We start from the raw sequence: 24,860 nt of genomic DNA on the forward strand, positions 1-24,860 counted from the left end.
AGTATCACTAACATGACCGTGATGGAGAACGCACTGATGGCGTCACCTTACTAATGAGTGTGTTTCCTCTGAGTGGAAAATTCTGTATTATTTGAAAAGAGATTTTTTCCCCCTCACAAACTCTTTGACTTTTTATGTTAACATCAGATGTCTTTCAAATACCTATATGGTGCTGTCGGTACTATATTTTGTTGTATTCATGTACAAAATAGTTTTTTACATGCTTTTTACCTTCGACTCGATGGAAAGAAAAAATAATTAAAAAAAATAGTACTGAGGAACCCAAATCATAATGCGTCAAGGAATAAACTGTTGCTTTATAAAAATACTGGTATTTGTGTAATACTTTATATTTTGCAAAGTATTCACATGTTTTCTTTTTTGAAAAAATTTTTTTTCTGATTGTAAAAATAATGCATACTCATTGAATTTGGAAGAGATACTGAAATGCATAAAAACTAATTAAAAGTCAGCTAAAATTTCATCACCCAGAGATTGTCATTGTTACTATCTGGTGCGTTTTCCTTGCAAATATGCATGTACATGTGGTTGTGAGTATGCGTGCATACACGTGTGTGTCTGTGTGTGTGTATGTTTAAACTAGCCTCGTGGTGGACCTAGGAAGTTTATACTAAACAATCAGTGTGACACACTAGTTAAAAGTGCTTTGGAATCAGGCACTTTGCCATTCCAGTCCTGGCTGTGCTACTTATGTAGTGACTGTAAATTGCTTCAAGTATCAAAAGTTCGGTTCCTACTTCTGTAAAATGGGGATAATAATAGCATGCATCTAGTAGGTTTATTGCAAGAATTAATAAGATAATGGATGTGGAGTACATAGCATGTTGCCTGGCTCATAGTAAATGCTCAGTAAATGTGAGCTGTTATTGCTTTACAGGGTTTCTTGTCTGCTTTCCTCACTTAAATTCTAGGATAGCAATTTCCCTTGTCATAAAATATTATTTGAAAAATATTTGGAATGACTGCATACATTTCAATATATGAATATATCTTAATGTAATCATTTCCGTATGCTTAGACCATTTCCAGTGCTTTGCTGTCATAAAGAGCACCCCAGTTAATATCCTTTACATTATTTTTGTGCATAGACAACAGATTCAAAATGAATTACTAATGGTATTTTATGGAGAGGTGGAAAAAAACTAACAATTTCTTAGTGTCTACTAGTGTGCCAGGTTATATTCTAGGTTTTTTACGTAAAAATTCTCATTTAACTCTTCCACAACCCCTTTGAGGTAAATCTGCTACCCCCAGTTTCCAGATGAAAAAGCTCTGAGGGGAGATCAGCAGTTTGCCCAAGGTCACAGAGTTAGTGGTGGTGGAGATGGTGTTCGAAGCCAGCTGTCTGATTTCAAAGCTTAAGCTTGTCCTCTCTGGCATGCAGTTCGTACCTATCTTTTTAAGGCTGGTGGAATGAATAGTTACCATTGTGCTTTTTAGAAAATGTCACTTGGTGCCACATAAAAGATAGGACACTTGGCTGGAATTCTTGGCTTCCTCAACATAGTACCTCTTGTGTGCGTATGTTCTTATATGTTTTGGAATCAAGCCTCATTAAAATAAGGTGTTCACTAAAGGAAATAAAACATTCATATGATTATTTGATGAAAGCAAACCTCAGGGAAGAAAACATTTATTTAGTCAATCATACAAAAGTTGTCTTTGTTTTAGTAGCGTGGACTGTGCCACAATTACTTATCTCCCTAGGAATCAGAGTATTTCACGTAAGTCAGTATAGGCATTAAACAATAATAACAGCCAAAGTAATTGATGCTGTCAAAAGGCATTGTAAGTTTTGTTACTTGTATATTAGGGATTGAAAGTTAAAATCTTTAGCCTTAGTGATAAGATGCTACATCAGGAAAGAGCTGTAATAATTGCTTTAAGTTGGGGGAGACATAAAGTATAGTGGGATAAACCCCCAAAGAATTACTTGGTGAACTGGCAGGTTGTCTTTAAAAAGTCAGCCATTTGGAACATTTATCTTGGCAGCTCTCAAATCTGACTTACAGCGTGTAGTGTGGCTTTCAATTTTGTAGGAAAAATGCATAATTAACGTGAAGATCAAGGTATAGGTATTGCCAGTCAGTACCTAACACAGTTTCTTAGAACAAAGGAACAATTGAAGTTGTCTTTTAATAGGATAATCCTGGTTTGTCATTTTGTAGGTTTCAGTTCTTAGTAAAAATGAAAGAAAAAAAAAAAACCCTAGTAGTAATATTTCATATTCAAGAAGTACTTTGTTGCAGAGTTTATAACCAACTATTGTCTAGTCAATAAAGCTATCTTTGGTTTTTGAATGCTTGAATTTCTATAGCCCTTGAGCTTACACATTCTTGCCTTAGAATTGTTCCAGTTTTCCTTAAGTCACTTTAGTCCTTGCAAGGGAGAAACAGGGTCACTCAGAGCCCTATAACTAAGAAGGTTATGGGTCTTGACAGAACATGACCACAAACTTGGCCTATTGAGAGTGTGTCCCCCATGGTTGTGTTGCAGGTGGGAAGGGCCCAAAAAGTTAAATTTGGGCTCTCCACACAACTAGTGAGTAGTTGGAAGTCTGAACAGAAAGCTCGATATGGCGCCTGCAGATGGGACTCAAGATGTGGCACCATTGCTCAGTAGCTGTCTAACCCTGGAGGTGCGGGCCAAGCGCTTCCCTGTCTCTGAGCCCTGGCTCCCGACCTCAGCTCTCCCATGGAGATAATGACTACTGCAGAGTCGAAGGTCATTTGGAGGATTAAATGTGCTGAGCAACCGCTTGGTTAACTCAGAATTGCTTTTATGATTAGTTTCTAAGTAATTAGTTTATGGCCACAAGTTATCCTTCTCAAGGAAGAGCTGATTTACCATTTAAAATATTTTCAAATGAATAATATGAATATTTGTAAAATACATATAAAAATACACCACTTCTGGGACTGACCTCATCACACCTTCTTAACTCTCTGCTTATACTTTATCCAGTAATAATGGGACAGGTCCTTTCTCTGCCCTGGAAACCCCTGGTGCCTCACTTGGAATCTCTCCAAGCATGGACGCTCACTCCCACGGCATATTCCTTGATAAGGGGAGGAGGCCCTTGACGTCAATAGGTGGTTCCTTTGAACACAATAAAGACCTTTATCAAAATAGGCATTTAGATATATTATGTTTATTCCAAAATAGAAGCAAAACTTGTGTATTTGATGTATTATTTTCACTTACAATGACAAAGCCTCAAAGAAAAAGACTATCAGGTAGAAAAATGTATTCCAAGGTTGCATTATAAACACATAGGAAACTCTTTGATTATTAAAGTAATCGTGTTGCTGGAGGGGAGAAGGGAAGAGAATAAGAAGTTAGGAATTTTGGCGCTGATAGTTGTCCATGTGAGCTTTTCGACGTCTCTCTTGGTTTCCCCAGCCCTGGCCATGTCGCAAGGGTGCAGAAAGCGATCTTGAGTCTGGCACCAAGAGAGTAAATCCCACCCCTGGGGCTGCACTTACTCCCTCTCCCCGGGCTGCTGTGGGCTCACCTCTCAGCCTTTTGTTGCCTCCAGACAGTCATGGTGGCCCTTTTTCTCAGTCCTTTGGAAGGACAAGATTTGTTCACTGGCCACCCTAGCTCGGCCTATTCTGTAGGACCTTTATGAAGGTGTTTCAGGCAATTACTGATTGAAAAGTCTCTGTGGCGTCCCCCCGGGACGGGAGTGAGTGAGCCAGGTGCTGGACGTTTCAGACAAGCCCTCGTGACCGCTTAGCAGTAGGGAGCCACTGGAAGGTCCCCGGAGGTCCAGACTCCTTTAGCATGCCAGCCGAGATGGCTAAACCTGCCAGCTATACAACTCTTGAATCAATTTCTAAATTTTGTCTCCTTCTATGCAGGAAACTATTCTGAATTTCCCTCATTTGTTTTGGTACCACATTCCATTCAGCTCATTTCTTCATCAGCTCTGTCTTGAGCATCTGCCCTGTACCAGGCACTGTGAGAGGAACAAAGAGTAAGCAGACGCTGAAAAGGAGAGACCATTACATACCCAAGGTAGAAAGCAAGGTGTGTCCCCAGACCTGAGAGGAGGGAGAAGTTAAGTCTGTAATGATTTTTTTTTGCACTGTACTTTTTGCAGTAAATTGTACTACATAAAAATCTATACCAATATTCATTTATGTAGGAAATCCCATTATAATGAGAATTCCTGTTATTTGTGACTCGGGCAAGCATCATGAGAACACAATTCCAATATAACAGAGGACTTGGGACAGTCCCTTGGAGTGAGCTGAAATGGGATTTGACCTATATATCAAGCTTTTCATGGTTTTGATATTTTTCATTGCCACATGTCAACAAATACCTGACTTGATAGTAAAGCCAGGTAAATCAATATTTCTTGCTGTAGTCAAGGTACAACAACATATATCCAAGGGCAACATATGCCAACAGCCATAATTTGTTGAGTACGTATATTTTATCATAAACCTAACTGATTGAACTACCTTCAGATGAATACAATGAAAATATCAACATAGCTACCTTAAAAAAAAAAGAAAAGCCAGAGAATCTATGATCTTGTCCCTCGCCCTTCATTTAAGCAGTCCCGTTATTTCTTTTGCTCACTTTAATCATAAGGAATGACAGTATGAAGAGGTCTTGATTGTGGTAGCTGTGGTTTCCTTCTCTCTGCGCTGGTGGGTCTGCTTTAACCCTTCTCCCAACTCCCGTCCCGACTGAGGATTTCTGAACACAGCAGCAGAGGAGCGGGTACAGGTGAACTCAAGAGTCTCAGACTGTAGGAAGCCAGTCGTTGTGATGGAAGGGAGAGTGGGGTAGAACCCTGTACTTTCTTTTTTTCTGAACTTTGAACTGTTAGAAGATTTCTGAAAGTTGCTTGTTAGAAACTCGCAATGTTTCTATAAACTAATGGCCTGAAGCATCAACTTAGAAACACCAGCAAATTTATTTACTGTTATCAGAAAAGCCTAATTTTCCTTCCCTGTGTCCTATGGATAGAAGAGTGACTGTCATTTTGGGGGCTCCTACTCTGTGTTAAGCACTTTTAGTATCTCACCTCTCATAGTCAAAATGATGCTTTCAGGCAGATGTTTTTATTTCCATTTTATGAGCGACTTGGGCTGCTAAGTAACTTATCTGAGAGCACCAAGCTAGAAAGTGTATAAGCAGGGATTTGAACCTAAGTTTGTCTGATTCCAAAGCCTTTTCACTTTTTACATCAAGCGATTTACCATAATATATCATGAGATTGAAAAATGATCTTTTTCAAATTGTTAAAGTAATACATGCTGATTATAGAAAGTTTGGGAAGAAGAGAAAATTATAAAGAAAAAGGAAAAAATCACCCATAATTCTTCACCCCAGGGATAATTGCTGCTAAAATTTTAATTTTTTTCTTTCTAGGCTTAAGAAAGCCATAATTTTATACCCAAGAGAGTACTTCTCGTCAGAGTTGTCATCTTTGAAGTTTATGCACATACTCCAACTATGTTGCTGTTGCTTAAAACGTTTTTGGAATCCCTTTCGGAGCCAATTTAGAAACTGAATTCTCTATAGATTCCCATGCACAGGGTGCTTTGGCAGAGACATAACAAAGACGGTATATCTGTTACCTGAATACCTATCAAAATAATATGTTTTTATGTGTTCTACCATTTTGTCCCTTCTAAAATTATATGCTGCAAATATTTAACCATCCTGTAAAGAATACCATCATTGCCCTCTTTAAGAACCATAAACATCTTGTGCTGACTTCTCTTGTGGTAGGAGATGGACTTTACCAAAACACTACTTCCTCCCGTGTCAAAGATTGATGGATATTTTGGGGTGTGTTTAAAAGTCTTTATTAAAAATTAAATCTATAAATGTTTAATATCTCATTTGACAACTCATGTTATTTATTACATTGTCAATGCAACAGTGTTTGCCTTTTGTGGTACATAAAGAAAATCAGAAAACTGTTTTTGTCGAAAGTTTGAAAAGCATATTTTAAAATCAGTTTCTTTTTAATGGAAGTATTATACTCACTGAATTATTCCCCTCCAAGGAGTTTCTGTGAAAGCAAATATATCTAAGAGTGATGAACTGATCTTTAAATAAAGTCAGTAGCATCTTGTGTTGAAGTCAGTGTTTTTCAAAGCAGCAGGCATGCATGCGCACTCACACACACATACATAAAAGAAAAGATTGCTATCAAAATGGCCATTGGTATACTTTATTAAAGTCAAGACAGTCAAGTAGTTAAGTGCCGGCTGCCTTCTCATCTCTTTGGTTTATTGCATATAACACTATTACTTTTAGAAAACAAACCTAACCCTCAACCCAAGCATCTCACTTATTGTCTGGTTTCTGCTGTATTTTCACAAATGTTTTTATCTGCTCCATCATCTTAGTGTGGCCCCGCCTCCCCCAGACTACTGGGGACCTGGGACACGGGGACCCTGGATCTCGGATTGGTGCAGAATTCTTTGGGGCCACTCCCAGGGTTCAGATTGGGGCAGACCGGGCATGCACAGTTGTCTTAAGGGCTGCACTCTTCCCTGGTCTTCTGATTGCCAAAATTTCTTGCCATACAACTTCATCATGCTCACAGAACTAGTTACAAAGTGTGGGCCACGTCTTGTGTTGATATCCTGGCCACTATTCATGGTGCGTGGCGCCGTGTTCAGTCAATGTTTGTTAGATAAATGAAGGCTTATAATATATTCTCTCAAAAATGGACTGTTGGGGGAAAAGTTAGTCTGATTGAAAGGGAGAATAGAATTGCAGATTAGAATCTCAAGGCTTAAGAGCCTCTAGGTCAGTCCTCTCATTTAAAGATGAAACCCAGAGAGTCAGCTGACTTGGAGAAGTTCACCCAGAGAGTTGATGCTGAGCCAGGCACAGCATCCAGTATCCTGAGGTCCTGTCTTGTCCTTTCCAGAGCTCACTCCTTGTTGTCATTCCCCGGATGTTTCATGGAGCTTGAGCTGACTGCGGGATCAGTGACCCGAGCATTTGAAGCCCCACACAGTGCTTAACAGAGCATTGGATGCACAGGGATTCTCAAGGAACACTTGAAGCAGTTGTTGACTTACTGAGTGATTGGTCGGTTGGCTTATGACCCTGGCCCCTGTCTCTCTGCCTTAGTGGTTACTAGCTGAATGGCAAGTTCCCTGGGGTTGTGTGGATATTATAGGCTATCTCTTAGAGAGGAGAATATTACAGCAACAATAATAACAATAGTTACCATGTATTTGTGATAAATTAAGCAGGACGTCATTGTGATTTAGAGTCCAGGCTCCAGTGCCAGATGGTCACAGTTAGAATCCCAGATCCACCACTTATCTCATATATTTTTATGAGACAGGTGATTTGACCTTTCAGTGCTTCGTTTTCAGTATCTGCAAAATGCCAGTGGTAATAGTGCCCACCTCAGAGTATTGAAGAGTTAGCCCATTTGGAGCCCTAGAGCAATGCCTCACTATTTCTAAGCGAGCAATAAATGTTAGCTATTGTTGTTATTAAAATATTACTCTTTTTTTTTTTTTCTGGTGAGGAAGATTAGCCCTCAGCTAACATCTGTTGCCAATCCTCCTCTTTTTGCTGAGGAGGATTGGCTCTGAACTAATATCTATGCCTGTCTCCTCTACTTTATATGTGGGACACCTGCCACAGCATGGCTTGATAAGTGGTGCATAGGTCCGCACCCGGGATCTGAACCTGCAAACCCTGAGCCGCCAAAGTGGAGCGCACGAGCTTAACCACTACACCACTAGGCTGGCCCCCTAAAATATTACTCTTGTGTGCTAAATTCATTGCATGAATTATATTATCCTGTCTTCTCAAGACTGGATAGTGAGGAAGGTACTATTATTATCCCGCATTTTACAGTTGAGTAAACTGAGGCACAGAGAGGTTCTCTACCTACACAGCTATTAAGTCACAGGTAAGGCCCGATTCCATGTCTGCCTGACTCCGGATCCTGTGCTTGGGTGTGGATGTGATGATGAAATTGTGGTGTGGCTGCTAAATGTGAGATCTGACCTCCCAAATTTCCTTTTTCCCTAGAGCGCTCCAGAACCCAGGCTGCTTTCAGGAATATCTCCGTGGATTCCCAGGTAGGTAGAGATGGTCCTTCCCTTCCCCATATCCTCCTCCTGTGCACATGGCCAGCTGGGCCTGCACCTGCAGCTGACTCCAGGAGGCCTGGTCACAGCCTTTGTCAGCCTCTCGGGGTGGCAACCCCCGAGTCCTTGTTTATAGGTGTGTAGACTGAAGTCACTCATGATGGGGCGGGGGAGGGGCGGTGGGCCTGGGCGCTCCTCCCCCATCTACATCCCCTTCTCCACCTGCATCAGCATTTCTACGGATTTCTTTAGAGTAGTTTCATGCATGGAAAATACTTCAAAGTATCAAAAGAAAAGTCTTTTGTAGATGCCCTTGAGATGTAGAAAGGGATCGTGGTGAAGAGCGGCGGGCCTTCCCACCCCACAGTGGTTCCCATGTTTGCTCTTGTTGCTGTTGTTGAAGAACTTGCTCCAATGAATCCAGAAGTCTGGCTTGCAACCTTCGGTGCTCACTCAGCCTTGAGTGGGAGTGGAAGGACACAGGCTTTTGAGCCAGACAGCCTGGCTTTGCACCCCGCTTCTGCTGCCTAGTAATTGTGCGGTCTTTGCATGCCGCCTGCTTCTCTGATCCCCGGCTTCCTCCTCTCTGAGATGCGGAGAATTATACCCATCTTGCAGAGTTGTTGTGATGTGTCTAGCTCACGTGTGTTGAGTGAACTATACAAGATTGGCATTCAGTTACATGCTGATTATTATTGTCATCAGTTATTGCATTTGAATGGGTTCTTCAAAAGTATTTGCTGGACAGGAAGCGTGTTGTTATTTTTGGTTCATCACACTTCCTCTGAAATATTTTTATTTCTTCCCCCAGCAATCTTGCTTATTTAAATTAATTTGCTTAGCAAGCCATATATTCATTGTGAAAAGATCATCTCTGGTTCAAATCCTGTCAAATTATTGTAAATTCCAAATTGAGGTAGTCCAAATTAATGAGGTCTCATTGCACCTGGATATTTCCATGAATGTGTAATCTAAACTTGATTCTTTTTCCATAACCCTGAAACTTTAGTAGTGAGACAACTGTAACTTTTTGAAAAGAGCCATTAACACTGGTGGCAGTGGTTGTTTTCCATGAATGGAATAGAATATTTTACTTCCTCATATCTGAAATCTGAATCACCATGAAAATACTTTCTTTATAGGTGTTCAAAGAGAATTATTATGGAAAGTACTGGTTGATTCCCTCTCTCTCTCTCTCTCTCTCTCTCTCTCTCTCTCTCTGTGTCACACACACACTGCTTAGTTTTTCTTTCCATTAGGCCACTGAAGAGTTACTATGTAAATTCTGGCAGCTTTCTCCCCATCAGACAAGCAAGGGCAAAATCAATTCCTGTTTTCTTGGAATGTACCAAATAATCAGAAACTCTGTTTATTCTGCTGGAAGGCAACGAACAGCTTGATGGAAAGATGTACCAATTGAAAACAATTCTGATCATATTTCTCTCAGGAGAATGAGATGCCTCCAGCTGTCTGTCACTAATCATATTAGAGGTGGAAAGCAGGAATGTTTGGCCTGCAAAAGATTCCTCTAATTGCATGTTGGAACACGACTTTTACTGGCTGCTTATCCCAGAATGGTGACATTGAACGTCCATTCTGTAACTCATCTTGCCAGTTGGTAGTAGTCTCAAACATATGTCACGTGAGCACACTTAAGGAATTTTCTAATTACAGTTCAAAGGCTTTCTTTTATCTTGCTATGCTCCTTCTACAGACATCACTGATTGAAATGATTTCTCCCTCAGCATAATCCTGTTGCCAGCAGTTGCAAAAGAGTAGGGAGATGGCACATGAAACTCACAATAACTGAAGAGGTGTCCGAATTCAATTAGGAAGAGGCCTCTCCCATGTGGATGCCTAAGCCATATAAACCCGTTTTAATTGTGAGCTGTGGTACTTATCTGCCGTGTTTATTTTGGATGCACGTGCCAAAGCTGGATTTAGACCAGAACTCCAGATCTTCGAGCCCTAATGACTAATTTGGGTATCCATTGAATCCCTTAATTCATTTCTTAATTAGTTCTCCCAGAATTAGAGTTGCTTGGTTACAACCACTTTCACAAAATTTTCATAAATCAAAACAAATGTACATAGATTCCCCTATGGTTCACACATTTTGCCCTGGTCTTAAAGAACTATTCTTATTGTTATCAAAATAATAAAAACAATGCCAACAACAAAACTAACATGTTGTCAGGCAGCATAGTAGAGTATGGACGGAGGCACCAGGAAGCTTGGTTTCAATTTCCGGCTCCACTACTTACAGCCGTGGGACCTTGGTCAGGTTACCTTCCCTCTCTGTGCCTCGGTTTCCTTTGGTAAAATGGGAATAATAATAGTACCTGTCACATAGGGTTGTTTTGAGGATTAAAACAGCATTGTATATAAGAACTGATATGCAGAAAGTGCCTGGCACTATAATAAATATTATTATGTTTATTATCAATAAGACAGTGGGAGACCAATGAGCAGGTTTTGCTGGCGTCACAATATGTCATCGAAGTATGTCCCATTTATGCAGTCCATTTGGAGATTATTCATGATGGTAAAGAAATGCTGGAGACTCCGAAGTTGGAATTGGTCTCTGTTATTTGTATTTGTACTCCTCAGTTGGGTTATAGGATTAACATTTTTGGTTTCCATGCTTGATCAATGTGTGTTAACTTGAAACCTTTTGGTGAAAAATTTCTTTAAAATTTGAATGAACATTTTGTTCTCCCAGTAGACACAATATTGACCTTCATTAAAAGGAAAAATGTGGGGCCGGCCCCGTGGCTTAGCGGTTAAGTGTGCGCGCTCCGCTGCTGGCGGCCCGGGTTCGGATCCCGGGCGCGCACCGACGCACCGCTTCTCCGGCCATGCTGAGGCCGCGTCCCACATACAGCAACTAGAAGGTTGTGCAGCTATGACATACAACTATCTGCTGGGGCTTTGGGGGGAAAAATAAATAAATAAAAGGAAAAATGTGATTATATGTAAAAAGTATGTATGTGGGGGGGAGAATTTGGGAGGAATTGGTATTGGAAATTTTCAAACTGTTTTTTAACAGAGTTAAATGCATTTAATATCATGGTTCAAATTTAATGAGTGTGCAGGAGTGCAAGTCTAGGGAAAGATAAATCTAGTCATTTAATGAGCTTTCCTCATGGCTACATAAGAGTTAGTTAATATTAAAAGTGATTGCCAAGCGATACACTAGAATTACCTTCCCTTAGGTTTTTTTAAAAATTAAGTTAAATAGTACCCAGCAGTTCCACTCACATGTGTGTGTATGTGTGTGTATTCTAGAGAAATATATACTCATGCATCCAGAGACCGCTGTAAAATGTTCTTAGCAGCATTGTTTGTATTAATTTCAAATTAGAAATGTCCAAAATATCTATCACTAGTAGAGTGGATGAATAAATTGTGGTATAATCATAAGATTGAATACTATACAGCAATGAAAAAAGAATAAACTAGAGCTACACACAATAACACAGATGTATCTCACAGACCTAACGTTGAAAGAAAGAGGATACAAAATAATACATAGCACTCTTATTCCATTTATATAAAGTGTGAAAACAGACAAAAGTAAACTCTTTTGCTAAGGGGTACACGCATAAGTGGCTAATACTATAAAGAAAAGCCAGGAATTTATTACTGAAAGAATCTGGATAGTGGTTACTTCCGAGAGAGGGGACACTGGGGAAGAGAAGGGACCTGGAGGGCTTCTGGGAGTGCTGGCAATGTTCTGTTTTTTGACTGGGCTGGTAGTTACATGGGTAATATCCAATGTATTACATGAAACATTAATGTTTTATGTGCTTTTCTGGTTGTGGGTTATATAGATCATAATTTAAAAAGTTTTTTAAAATGCAAAATAACTGTCTTTTTGACCTGGGTTGGTTTGTCCTTTTAGTTTTGTCCTGCATAGTTTTAGGCCTGGAGGTTCCTGTGATTCTAAGTGGCTCTAGAAGTAAACTGCTGCCTGGCTGTGTGGTACAGTGGCCTCCAAAGTGGGATGTGGACCCCATGGAGCTCTGGAGAGGATTCATTTGGGTGGGAAAGAAATTGATTAGAACTTGGATTTACTTTCATTTTATTATCATGCAACATTATGATAACTGGTGGTGATTGTGTTGACACTGGCATCGTCCCTGGGTCCGCATGTCAGGTGGCTGGGTATCACCTGGAGGGAGGGAGGTGAAGCCTCCCCTTCACAGTGGCTTCCCTACTGGTTCATCAACTTTGTCTATTTTGCGAAGTATATCATGCCTGGTTAACTGGATTTACAAACTCTATATTTTAGTTTCAACAAACCCTCACAAACTAACAGAATCTTAAAAAGATTCTGCAGAGAATTCCCATAAATGGAAGATAATTTTAGTATTGTAGGCAACAAGAAAATGGCAAGGTTTAGCATGAACTCTTTGTCAGTCACATCATGAGGTACTGACAATGACTATCGAATCAGATCTTGCAAGAAGCTGGACCTCAAAATGCTAAATTATCTGAAAGACATATGGATTATATCCACTGCAGGTAATCAATCATGAACTTCACCCCACATTTGCCTTGAGATAATCATTTTTAGCAAAACATTACATCAAGTCTGCCATTCCCTTTTTCTATTTTGTTCATGTTTCATTAGGTATATAACATGTTAATATAATAATATATGTATATGAATTATAAACAAACAGCCAAACGTATTTGGGGATACATGTTCAAAACATGTAAAGTGAAAACATCTTGGACATCACGGCCATGTAGTTCAAAGCCTGCTCCCTGCTAATAGCTAAAATGGGTAGAAGAAGGTAAACTTGCTACCCATATCAAAAGGAGGCACCTCTTGGGCCTAATTTCTTTTTATTAGTAAGTATCAACACTAAGGCAATAGCTTATATATTTTACTTTATTAAAACTTTTCCCAAGCCCCTGGGTTGGAGTTGGTGTAGGAGAAAATGAAAAGATAGACAGATAGATAGATAGATAGATAGACAGACAGACAGACAGACAGACTGACTCAGAATAGCTCTGTTATTCTCTTTTGTTTATATTCCATGTACGATTCCCTTTAACTAAGGATTTTGTATGTTAAAAAAAGAAAAGAAAAGTTGAATACCATCAGATAGGCTTTCCCAAGACAGGAGGAGTAATAGAAGGTGCTAAGTGGCACATGCATCATGGCTTGTAGTGGGAAGGATGCTTGACCAGCAGTCAGTGGACCTGGCTTCTAAGCCTGGTTCTGCTCCTTGCCAGTGGCCAGGCCACAGCACACAGGCAGGGCTGTGAGCTGCCATTGCTTCTTCTCTATCATCACGGTGATAAGAGCAACCCTTCCCTGGCCTTACAGTGATCACATGTGAGAACATCTGTAAAACATAGTTTCCTACCAACATAAGGAATTATGATCCCATCCCTTATACTTCTCCTTTAACAAGATGTAATTTTTTATTAAAGTGCTGATGTCTTTAACCTACAAGGTTCTTTTGATTATAAGCTACAGAAACTAACTGACTAGCTTAAACCAAAAAATAATTATTTTTAAGTTTTTTTAGGAAGGGTCCTGGGGTGTCTCACAGAGTTGAAGCAAGGATGGAACCATCAAACTGCATGAGGGGCCGCAACCAGAGAGGCTCTTGGGGTCTCAGCAGAGGGTTTTGTGGCCCTCTTCTCTAAGATACCACTGTTAATGTGATCCAGCGCTGATGACTGCCACCCTCTGGGTTCACGGTTCCAAGTCTGAGGTCCCTAGAAGAGAGAATCTAATTGGCCCAATTTAGGTAGCCTGACCACCTTTTGACCACCGAGGCTCAAGTGAGGGGACATAGTCACATAGTATGGACAAGATTCTTGGGAGCTCCAGCCCCACATATCTGGGCCATCTCAGAAAATCAGGGATCCCTTTGAGCCTTTATCTACCACTGGTATTAATGCTGCAATAGTTGCTAATGACTCAACGTTCTTTAAGGAATTTTACTAAAAAGAACCAAAGAACTAGAAACACAGAAATATATATGAGTGTTTTCTTCAATAAATGTCAACGCACCTAATCGAGCCTGGACTTCTCACATTCTTCTTTAGGTGGACACTGGACTTGAAGTCACTCTCATTAGATGCTGAAAATTCTCTGTAGGTCCCAAGGGGTGTCCTTCCACTTAGGCTGCTTCTTTAAGGTTTCGCTCCACTTCTGCCTTTAGCTACTGCTTTACCTCTTGTTAGAAAGAAGGCATTAAATCAATGGAGCATTCCTAATGCTGATGCTGTTCACTCCCTTCACTGACAGCCTGACTTTATGCCAAGGTAAAAAGAAGAGTCTGCTTACCATAGGCAGGTCATCATACTGCTCCACAGCCATTCCTAAACAGATGTGTATAGCTGTTCCTCACACCAGACGGATATTTGATACGTAGCATTTGTCCCCCCAGGGCTCAAGCAATTACTTGTAATATTTCAAGAATGGAAATGATGAAAATGTTTATATGCCTGAAAAATTGATGCATATCTTCCAAAACAACTTAAACATTGCTTTCAAATATTGCCCTGACAAGCCCTAGAGTATTGTCACCTTTGGATCATTCACTCTGAAGCTATAAAGAGTGCTAAAATGCCTTGTGTTTAAGCACATATACATGTGAAATAACTGAATTTTATACTGTTAATACACAGTGAAATTTTCTTTCTGTAAAAAGAAAATTCTTTTCTTAGATAAAGTGCACCACTAAAGAAAGAGAGATGGTAATAACAATCATTATTTTACTTAGCCTCCATTTTCCAAAGTGCTGAGTTAACAACGTAATCTATAGTTCATACTTTTTAACCAACTCGCAATACATTGCCCACCCAGTGCCTCACACTGGTTGCAAGGATGATTTCTTATTTGTCCGATTTTAAGTGCCGACCCATGAAATGTTAAAGGTGTATTGGCAGCTGTTGTCTGAAGGTTTGCAGGTGTCCTGACTAATGCTTTGAAAGACAAGCATTAGCAATAAATCGCAGCTTACATAATTTTTCAATAAAGTAATGGAAAGGATTTTGCATTCTGGGTCCTCTAGGCTTCGGTATTTGGAAGTTACTTACATGGGAAATTAAAGTAAAGGGGTGAAAAGTTCTCAGGCTTTAACCCTTGCACTTTGGGCAGCTGTAGTCAATAGCAAAAGCTTCTTGGTAGCTTTGTTCTCCTAACCCTGAGATCTCTTGGCTCTGGGAACTGACAAGGTGCCAAGTATAGGCCTAATTGCATTCCTCGTTCCTGAGAAAAAAATCTCAAAGGAATTTTTCTTTTCTTTCAAAGGAGTACCTTGAACATTAACATTTGCTGGAATAGCAAAATTGTTTATAAGACTTCTGCAAAGTTTTCTGGAAAGAGAGCTTGAAGAGGGCTCTGGCAGCCAAGCCAATTAAGAGGTATGTGTTGCTTACCTAAAGCAACAAAGAGTGAGGGAGATGAAATCAAAGGAGGGGATATCTGGCTTGGTCCTCTACGAGCTTGCTCTCTGATTAACGAGCTGATGTCCTCTTTGAGCTGATGTGATCTGCTCAAAGACTTAGCAAGATAGTACATGATATATTCAGCTAGCCCCATAACAGACCACTGACTATCTGAGTGTGAGCTCTGTTCACCAGTATTCCCAGTGCTGTGCCCTTCTCCTGGTACATAAGAGATGTTCAATTAGTATTTGTTGAGAGCAGGAATATGTTCAGGCAGGTCTTTCTGTGATGTATATATTAGTGAATTTTATACTGGGCCAGATGTACTCTGTGCCAGATTGGCTCTGATCAAGGAATCAGTAACCAACCTTAGTAGATTGGGATCTTGCAATACATGGAGCTAATATTCTAGTAGAGGAGCCAGACAATGAAGAAACAAGGAACCAAGTGAATAAATACAATAATTATAGCTAGCAATCAGGGCTACAGAAGGCCTACCAAGAGTGGGTGCTGGTATAGAGACGAAGGGCTTGGAGAAACCAAAACCTGGAGCAACCTGAAAACTCAGTGGTAGAAAAGGAATTGATACAACCTTCCAGGTTTAATTACTCCAGAAGTTAGCATATTCAATGAAAAGGTTCAGCTTATCACAGCTTTTCTTAATGCAAATAGGTTTTCAGAATTCTGACCATACCGACAGTACCAGTTTCTCTTTTATGGAATTTTGCTTTCAACACTGCAGTTGGTTTGCACCTAGTGCCAAGGCCAAGGGGTAGCTCTCTGCTTCAATTCCCTTCTCCAAGCTGCAGCTTCTCTCCCAAAGCCAGGCAGCTGTTTCCCAAATGGACACTGTCGGTCCCATAGAAAAACAGATGACCAAAACAGGGTAGATCAGCACAAAGTTATCGTCAAAGCTGAAAGAACCTCAAAACGATTGCTCGATTGCTCATCTGACTATGGGTCAGCAGTGTTATCTTTATCTCAAGGACAGACGTTTAATCAAGATTTGGGTACAAAGTACACATCACCCTCCAGGCATGCTGAACCATGTCAACAGGAAAACTGTTCCTTAAGGTTTACAATTTCCCCTTTTTCCTAAATTAAAAAATGCTAATGTGAACTCTTGACTCTCCACAACACGTTATTATTGCATATAGGGCAAAGAGTAAATAAGACACTTGCCCAATGACATAATGGTTCAATTGAACTCAGCAAGCTGGAGGTAATTTTAGCATGTTTTCCTTTTTCCATGCTTCTTTATGAAAATAGGCCACAATCATTTTTATTCCACCATTCTTCAGAACCTTATAGCATGCTTCCTGTTTATGCTATTAAGAGCTGTTTTTAAAGACCCTTGAGGGATATATTTTAATACATTCTTTTTAAAAATAATTATTCATCTATGGTACCCCCTTAGAATGTGTGAGGATTTAGAAATATAGAAACTTCTTAATGAGATATGCTTAATGATCTATGCAGAGTATTGCAATGTTTACACCTAGTTCCTTTAATGTAAATTATATTTAATTAGTCATTCTGGAAAAGTAGTAGGTATTGTAGAATAGATTCAGTACCTAAAACCTGCTATTTGCCTTTTATGTATAGTATTTATAGATAAAATTCTATGACTAGTATATATAGATTTAAAAATGTTTGCAGTAACATACAGTCAATTCTTAGGGACTCATATAATAATAATAAGAACTTGTCTTGTTGGAGCATGAAAAACATCCATGTGGGATAGAAGATGGCTTTTATAAAAATTCTTTATAGACTTTAAAGTGCTATACAAATATAATTGTTGTTATTTTGACATTTGTGACATGCAGAACTTCTGGGCTGAACAACAGTCCGTAACTTTGTGTTTTAATGCTGAATATGTTCCTGTTTCAAGTGAGACTTCCTTTTTCACATGTAAGTCTTGTGTCAGAAACGCTGAGTTTCTTAATTGGGTTCCTTCACACTGCACTTGACTTTTGAACCCTCCAGTCCACACTTTGCCACTAGAGGCACGCTTCACGTGATGCTTTAGGAGTGTAATTTCCAGGAAAGAACTTGACCCACATCACATGGATCTATAGATGCTGGCTAAGAGCCCCGCTGTGGCCATCCCCAGCTCCTCACATGCACTGCACCAGGACTGAGAAATCACGCATTCCTGGTCTTACATGGCCTCTGTTATGGTCCTCTGACATACCTCCTTTTCCAGAACTTCTCTGCCCTGACTCTCTCTTTGCTGCTGTGGTGTCTACTGCAGGCTGGTCCTTCTCTGGTAGTTATTCCAGCCACTTGCATTTTTTTTCTGCCAACCCCGTGTCCTGGTCGGTCTCTCTGTGCCTTCCTGTCCTCCCAACACCACATTCTCTGCACTTCAGCCCCTCTTTTTGCCCCCACGGCTGCAGGAAACTGGACACAAGAGAAGGTGTCCTGGTCCCACTCGTGTGCCGACCCCCTGCCCTCCTCCCTGGATGAGCTGCTCTCCTCCACAGCCCCCGGGGGCTGCCGGCTGCCTCTGTGCTCGGCTCTTCACTGACAGCTGGGTGGGGTGGGCGCAGCGGGCGGGCCGGCCCAGAGAAGGCCGCATTGTCGCGGCCAGGCCCAGGCCCTGGGACAGACTGCGTGCAGCCCCCGCGGGCTTCACGAATATTACTCCGTGAGCCTGGCCTCCCACTGCGCTCTGACGTGACTGAGCATACTTGTACGGCGTGTACAGTGTTTTCTGGAAACAAAAATAAATGGGGTTCTTCTAAGAAGCCACACGACCTTTTGCCCTTTTCTTCCATTTTGAGTCATTATATCCAGTTCACGGTTTCCTTTTGGCATGTATTTTGCTGTTGTGAGAAACAGCTAATTTCTCTACTGATAAAGTTACGAATCACAGAAGCGATGTGATTGTTCCAGATAAGGCTGCCTCGTAGGGCCTTCAACACCTAGCTCTGGGACTTGAGTCCCGGACGTTTCCTCAGGCTTCCGTGCGCGGGGCGCCGGCCGCCTGGCTTCCTAATTCCGTCACCGCTTCAGCGTGCCGCCTCAGCTAGTCCTCCCAGCAGCCCTTGCGGCGGGCAGCGTTGCCCTCGGCCCGAGTTTCCCGCCGTGGACGCCGAGGCGCAGCGGAGGCAGGGGAGGCGCCCGCGGCCCCACCGCTCGGGCCCGGGCCGCTCCGGGCGCCGCCTCAGCCCACGCTCTCCGCCAGCGGCCGGCCGGTGAAGCGCGGCGCCTCGCGCAGCCCGCGGAGCGGCGCTCCCTCTCCCCGAGGGGGAGGGTAACGCCCGCCCTACCGAGCCGTGGCGAGGAGCCAAGACGACGACCGCCCGGGCCGCTCGGCGGTGCCGAGGGGCTGCGGCGTCCGCGCAGGCGGGACCTGGCCTGTCAGTCAGGCGGCTCTCTGTTCACTTGGCCCTCGCTCCTTGGATATCCTGCTGCTTCACATGAAAAACTGCGTGTTCTTCTTGAGATTTCAGAAAACCTCAGGTTTCACAATGAAAATGATCCTTTTATTCCCAAATGGCGGCCATGGGGAGCATGTAGAGCGTGGGCAGAACTCAGCCGAGCACTGGAACGCGGCGGGTAGGTCCAGCGGCGCTCGTTCCCCTTAACCCCATCAGTGTAGCACTTGGCCCTCCCTTTTTCTCTCAGTCACGCACAGTGAAGTTCCTTCCAAGTCCCTGTTCGCCACACTTGTCTGGAAGTGACCGTCAATGTGTAACATGGGGTCTGGGGCCCCGAAACAGAGGCGAGATTGGGCGAGGTTTAGGCCAAGGAAGAGACGTGGAAATCGAGTCCGAAGATGAGGATTTAGAAAGGCCACAACGAAAAACAAACCGTGCTTCGAAATGTGGGACAGAGGGCCAGGGCCAGCCCCAGAGAGGGCTGGTGGGTGTGCGGGAAGAGTGGGAGGCCCAGGGCGGTCCCCGTGGCTTAGCGGTTGGGTGCGCGAGCTCCGCTGCTGGCGGCCCGGGTTCGGGTCCCGGGCGCGCACCGACGCACCACTTCTCTGGCCATGCCGGGGCCACGTCCCACATGCAGCGGCTGGAGGGATGTGCAGCTATGACATATGGCTATCTACTGGGGCTTTGGGGGAAAAAATAAATAAATAAAATTATAAAAAAAAAAAAAAGAGTGGGAGGCCCGGGAAGACAAAGAGAGAGGAGACTAAGAAGGCCGAGCCAGACAGCAGGTGGTGGTTGCTGCTCGTGTGGCCGGTCCGGGGCGGGAGCTGCCCTCCCCGCCTGTGCCGGCCTGCCTCCCCCGCCCTGGGCTCCTGTGCGTGTCCGTCTCTCCGTGCTCTCCCAGGTCGGGGTGGCCGGAGGAGTTCTTCCAGTCCTTGGGGGAAGGGAGGAGCCAGAGGCCGCCCGTCTGTGCTTCTTGGGAGCTTTTATGCCTCCTAGAAATGGAGTTCTTCCTGGTTTTTTTACGGGACTGATACTGCGTACCTTGGGTCCCTCTGTGTAGGGCGTCTTCCAGGCAGGATTCATGACCATAATGAGTTATTTTTTCCTCTTTTCTGGATAAGAACAATATCCTTGCCATTCAGTCTCCAGATAGAGAAAGCAGTTATGACAGAAGAATATCCTTATGTTAGGAAAGAGGTTGGCAGCCTCAATGATGTGAAAATGTCCAATTTAGAAAACACGTTTAAAAAGAAAAGCTGTTTTAAGTCCTTTTTGAAATCAGGTGGGAGAAAAATGAATAAATAAGAAATTTAAAAGAAAACGTGTGGTCTGACAACACATTCCACTTCTCTTTAGTCTTGCAGGTACTTGTTGATTTTGCCTGCACCTCAGATGTCATTTCTAACGTTTCATTAAAATGTCACACTGCAGACTGATTTTGGCATCTAACTGGGAGCATACCTTGGATGAAAGATTTTCTAGCTGATGCGTGTAAACAGAGCACTACAAGAATGTTGCCGGGGACTAACCATCTAGAATCTCTTTAAGAATATTGAGTGCTTATTAACACAGGAAGGGGAAGGCATCACATCCCTAAGAAAGAGTCGAAGTGGAATGTGTCAGTCAGTCATGGCTGGAGGTGTATGAGTAGGGAGCTTCTAGTCTAAAATCCTGTAAGTGACTAGGGGTCTGTAGTTACCATTCATCAGAATTATAGATACAGGCACATCTATCACCCTTGATCAAGCCAATGCCTACATAGTTTCTCCTGACAAAGTGCTGAACTGATCAGAGCACTTGACATGCATGTAACTGGAGTAAATTAAACTATGTGACTCCTTGTGTAGAAGGCAGTTTTGCAAATGTATTTTTTTTAATCCTTTAAAATGTGTTCACTGTTTTGTTACAGGAATTTTATTTCTAGGAATTTATATATGTGCAAAGGTTTTAGCCACAAAGATGTTCATCATGTCATTGTTTATAATAGGGTAAATAGGAAATTGCTTAAATGTACAACAATAACAGATTAGTTAAGTATGTTACGGTCATACAGTGAAATACTGCTCGGCTACTAAACATACCTCAGCTGAACATGTGTGCCATGAATTGAGAACAGTAACTGCCCTTTCGTACACCGGATTTAGCACAGATTGGTAGCTTTCTTCCTGATCTCTGCAAAATGAAGGAACTCAGCTTATTAGACCTTCTCTGGGGTTTCTTCCTGCTCCCAAATCTCAGGTCTACACTTTCTGGGTTTACTCAGAAACTGCTGAGTGAGGGACTTCTGCATTTCTAATACTTACCAGCTGGCAAGTGATGAAAGTGGATTAATAAGAAGGATTCATTTTTTTATTTGTAGTACACTCAAACTCACCCACTCCACAAGATTATCCTTGATTCTATCTTCTGCTACATTGAAGAGAGACCTTCAAATGATCCAGTTTTTCCATCACTTGTTGATTACCCTAGTTTTGAATTTTTGGGAGCCCTTATGGTGAGAACTGCTCGCAGGGGAGCTTCGGCAGTGGGTGGGAAGCAGCTGATGCAGACAGTGACAAAGAGTTCACTTCCATTAGAAGATAAAATGTCCACCAGCTGTTAAACCGTGACAACCTCTCAGCCCCCTCCTTTGGTATCACGGAGGCCTCTGTCTGTCCGCACCCCCTGGGCCTGGGTTAGTTCAGTGAGGCGAGATGTTGTATATTTTTCTTCATTATTCACTCTTGGCAGATATCATGGTGTTACAATCAATTTTCTCCTACCTTTAAAAATATAATTCAGAACAAGTTCACAATAAACCTAGCGGTAAATTACAATATACATCTGGCAGACTGACTTCCTAATTCTGTTAGTGAAAAGAGTTTGGAGCTAGGAGTTAGGGAACCTGTGTTTTGATCTCAGCTGTGCCATGAGCTTGTAGAACATTAGAGAGGTGACCGAGTCTTTTTAGGTTTAAGTTTTTCTCCTCTGTAAAGGGAGAGGGTTGAATTCAGTGGTTTTCAAGCTTTCTTCCGGCCTCTGAAATTGTATGAATATAATCTACAAAGGTCATTTATTGTTGCCTACGTAACTCAAGACTGAAGGCAGAGTGTCTGTTAACAGTTGGCCCTGTGACTCCCTTGCCTGTTATCTCTCTTGGTCCAATAAACCATTGTTTTCTTGTTTATTTTCCTCTTCTCATGTCACTCTACATAATTTCAGAGAGAATCTCGTTTTGGCATTCTCTATATCCTCTAATGTCTGATGTATCTTTGTGACTAGTGAAAAAAATTCTTAAAAGCGGCTACTTCCATTATTCTCCAGTTTTTAAAGCTACCCTCTGAGAACTAAATGTCAATTCACAAATTCCTACATTTGTTATCATTTCTAACCTAACCTATAGAAGTCTAAAGCATATTTTGAAACAGAAAACAGAAAAATTCCTCCTTAGAGACAGTGGACTCATAAATATGTAGTATGATTTTTGCCTATAATTTAAGAAGAAATTAGGATATTTAACATTTTTAGCAAAATTTTTTCAGTATCTACATTGAATATGCAAAATTGGGCTGCTGCACATGCTTGCCGAGCCTGCATTTTTAATTGTGGATACCATATTTTTAAATTGACTAATAATATCAAATGAATCTACTATAAAAGAAAAATCGGATTACCCTAATGAAAGGTTTTACAAATGAAATACTTGTGTGTTTTAACTTGATCTCTAATTTATAATTCTGAAGTATGTAATACCTTCTTTACGTAGAGAGAATATCTATTTTCTGTAGTAAGCACAGGAAACCAACCCAAACAGGCCACAGAAGAGACTACTAATTGCCTCCCCACTACCCGTTCTTTCTTTCCTCCTTAGTAGCACACCCTGATTTTCTTCAAGGGCAGTGTGCCTAGCCAAAGACTGCGTTCCCAGCCTCCCTTGCAGTGAGGGGAGGCCAACAGAGACATCGTTAGATGGGACTTTCAGGAAACTGCTTCGGCGGGAGTTGATGGGCTGTGTATTTCTTGACTCTGCTTCCTCTGTGTTCCTCTGTGTTGGCTCCTTTCTGAGCAGCGCATGTTTACAAGATGGCTGAGGCAGCTTCACTTCCATCATCCTCTTCATTAAAGCCTAGCAAAGAGAAAGTCTAATTTCCTAATAGCTCAAAACAAAGGTTTGCTTCTCCTTGGCCTGATTGTCCATTTTGGGCTGAGTTGAACTCATAACTGAGACACATGAAATGATAAATTGATGGGTTCATCCTGGGTCTTCCCCACCCCCAGACCCATTCAGGAGGTAGTTTCACTGGGTCCCCCAAAGCAAAATAGAGCTTCTGTGGCTAGGAGAACTGCGAATGGATGGATACTGGATGATCAGACCGCAAATATCCACCCCACCAAGTTTGCCACTTTCTTCTCTGAGTTATTATAGTCTCTAGTAATGAGGTAACTGATCATTTGGTTTTGCAAAATTACACTGAACAATGATTTGGTCATTGGATTCATTTATGGTAAATGAAATTGAAGTCTCAAGTCCATACCATTAATCCAGATTAGATATCAAAATAAATATCTTTTAGTTTTCCAGATTAATATCTTTCAGTAAGCCCTATAACTTCCCCTTCTTATTGCCACCCTATATATTACCCTCTAAAAGATAGAATCAAAGTTTGCTGAAGTTTTTTAAAAACCCCAAACAACTGTATTTTCCAATTTGGCTTATTGATGCAGCAGAGGACATTGTTTCTGAACGTAAAGTTGTTTAGCAAGGTAGAGCTAAATGAAATTTAAAATGACTTGAGATAAACCCTGAAAAAGTGGTACTTTAAAGTAGTAATGGCAGCAAGCTGACTATTATGTAACCATAATACGAGTGCTCTGAGTTTAGGAGCTACAGGGCAATGACAAAAAATACCAGGCCTTCTGTTTTGTATGAGTGACCATGTAGAAGTGATTTACTGCAGTTGCACACTGGGACATGGTATGCAACAAGACAGATGATTATGGCCCCAGTTCTGAAAATGTTCAGCTGGCTTTCAACTAGCTTTGGGCAAGGCTGCTTCTTGCAGAAGCCAGTATTGATTTTTCAGAATGCCTCCTAGCTTTTCAGCAGAAGGGCCGATCATGTCAATCCTTTGAAGCCACAGGAAGTGTCACTGGAGAGTAGACTGCAGCAAGTTTTCCTGCAGTGGCTGGGGGACTGGCTCCCTGGGCTGCAGACGGTAGGAACGAGAGTGTGGGCTCTGTAGTCAGAATGATACCTGGATCTGACACGGCTCCTCCGCCTGTACCAGCAGATCACTAAGCTCTTGGACCCTCTATTTCCTCATTTATAAAATGGGTGTATATGAGAATCTAGTAAGAAAAGGCATGTAGAGCTTCTAGCCCAGTGCCTCAGACCTATCCTGAGTGTTTGGTAAATATTAAATATCACTCTGTTTTCAGAGTTGGCCCTTGAAAAGAGGGAGGAGTGTTGAGTTTTCACTCTTTTCTTTTCTCCTGAGTTTCATTAAGCAAAAAAAAAAAAAAAAAAAAGTGTGAGCGTGAAGAAGTTGACTTTGGGTTGGCTCCACCTGACAATGCTTTTACTTTGTTGTGTGGACAAATGGAGAGTTGATACTGGCGTCTTGTGGGTGCCTTGGGGTCCTGTTGTGTACTTTGGGTGCAAGTTCGCTGAAAACAGCCTTTTTGGAAGGATAGTGTCACTGCATCACATCTAAGAATGCCAGCCTCCTGCTGTGGGAACAACAAGGACCCTGAGAAGTCAGGGAAGCCTCAGGCTACAAATGGCACCATATCAAAGACCCTGACATTCTGTTTGTCCTTTTAGACCTGCTGGGAAGAGTGAGCATCTCAGAATAACAGGACCCTAGGACCGTAACCCTCCATTTTACAAATGAGGAAACTGAAGCATAGAAAGGAAGAGTGACTCAAAGGCCACATGAATAGTCAATAACAT

General features: G+C 41.9%; 1 protein-coding gene across 6 annotated transcripts in view; it reads left to right on the forward strand.

Moving 5' to 3' along the window:
• The window catches only part of SPATS2L (spermatogenesis associated serine rich 2 like), a 166,614-nt gene that overhangs the window by 14,365 nt on the left and 127,389 nt on the right, over positions 1–24,860 (forward strand). For all 6 annotated transcript variants that reach the window (XM_014784716.2, XM_087435556.1, XM_087435559.1 and 3 more), the window contains exon 2: positions 8,059–8,108. The gene's annotated coding sequence lies outside the window, so the exon portion shown is untranslated. The remainder of the gene's footprint in view (positions 1–8,058; positions 8,109–24,860) is intronic.

Source organism: Ceratotherium simum, chromosome 9, assembly GCF_057802395.1.
Source record: "Ceratotherium simum simum isolate JZ-2026a chromosome 9, ASM5780239v1, whole genome shotgun sequence".
NCBI classification, from domain to species: domain Eukaryota; kingdom Metazoa; phylum Chordata; class Mammalia; order Perissodactyla; family Rhinocerotidae; genus Ceratotherium; species Ceratotherium simum.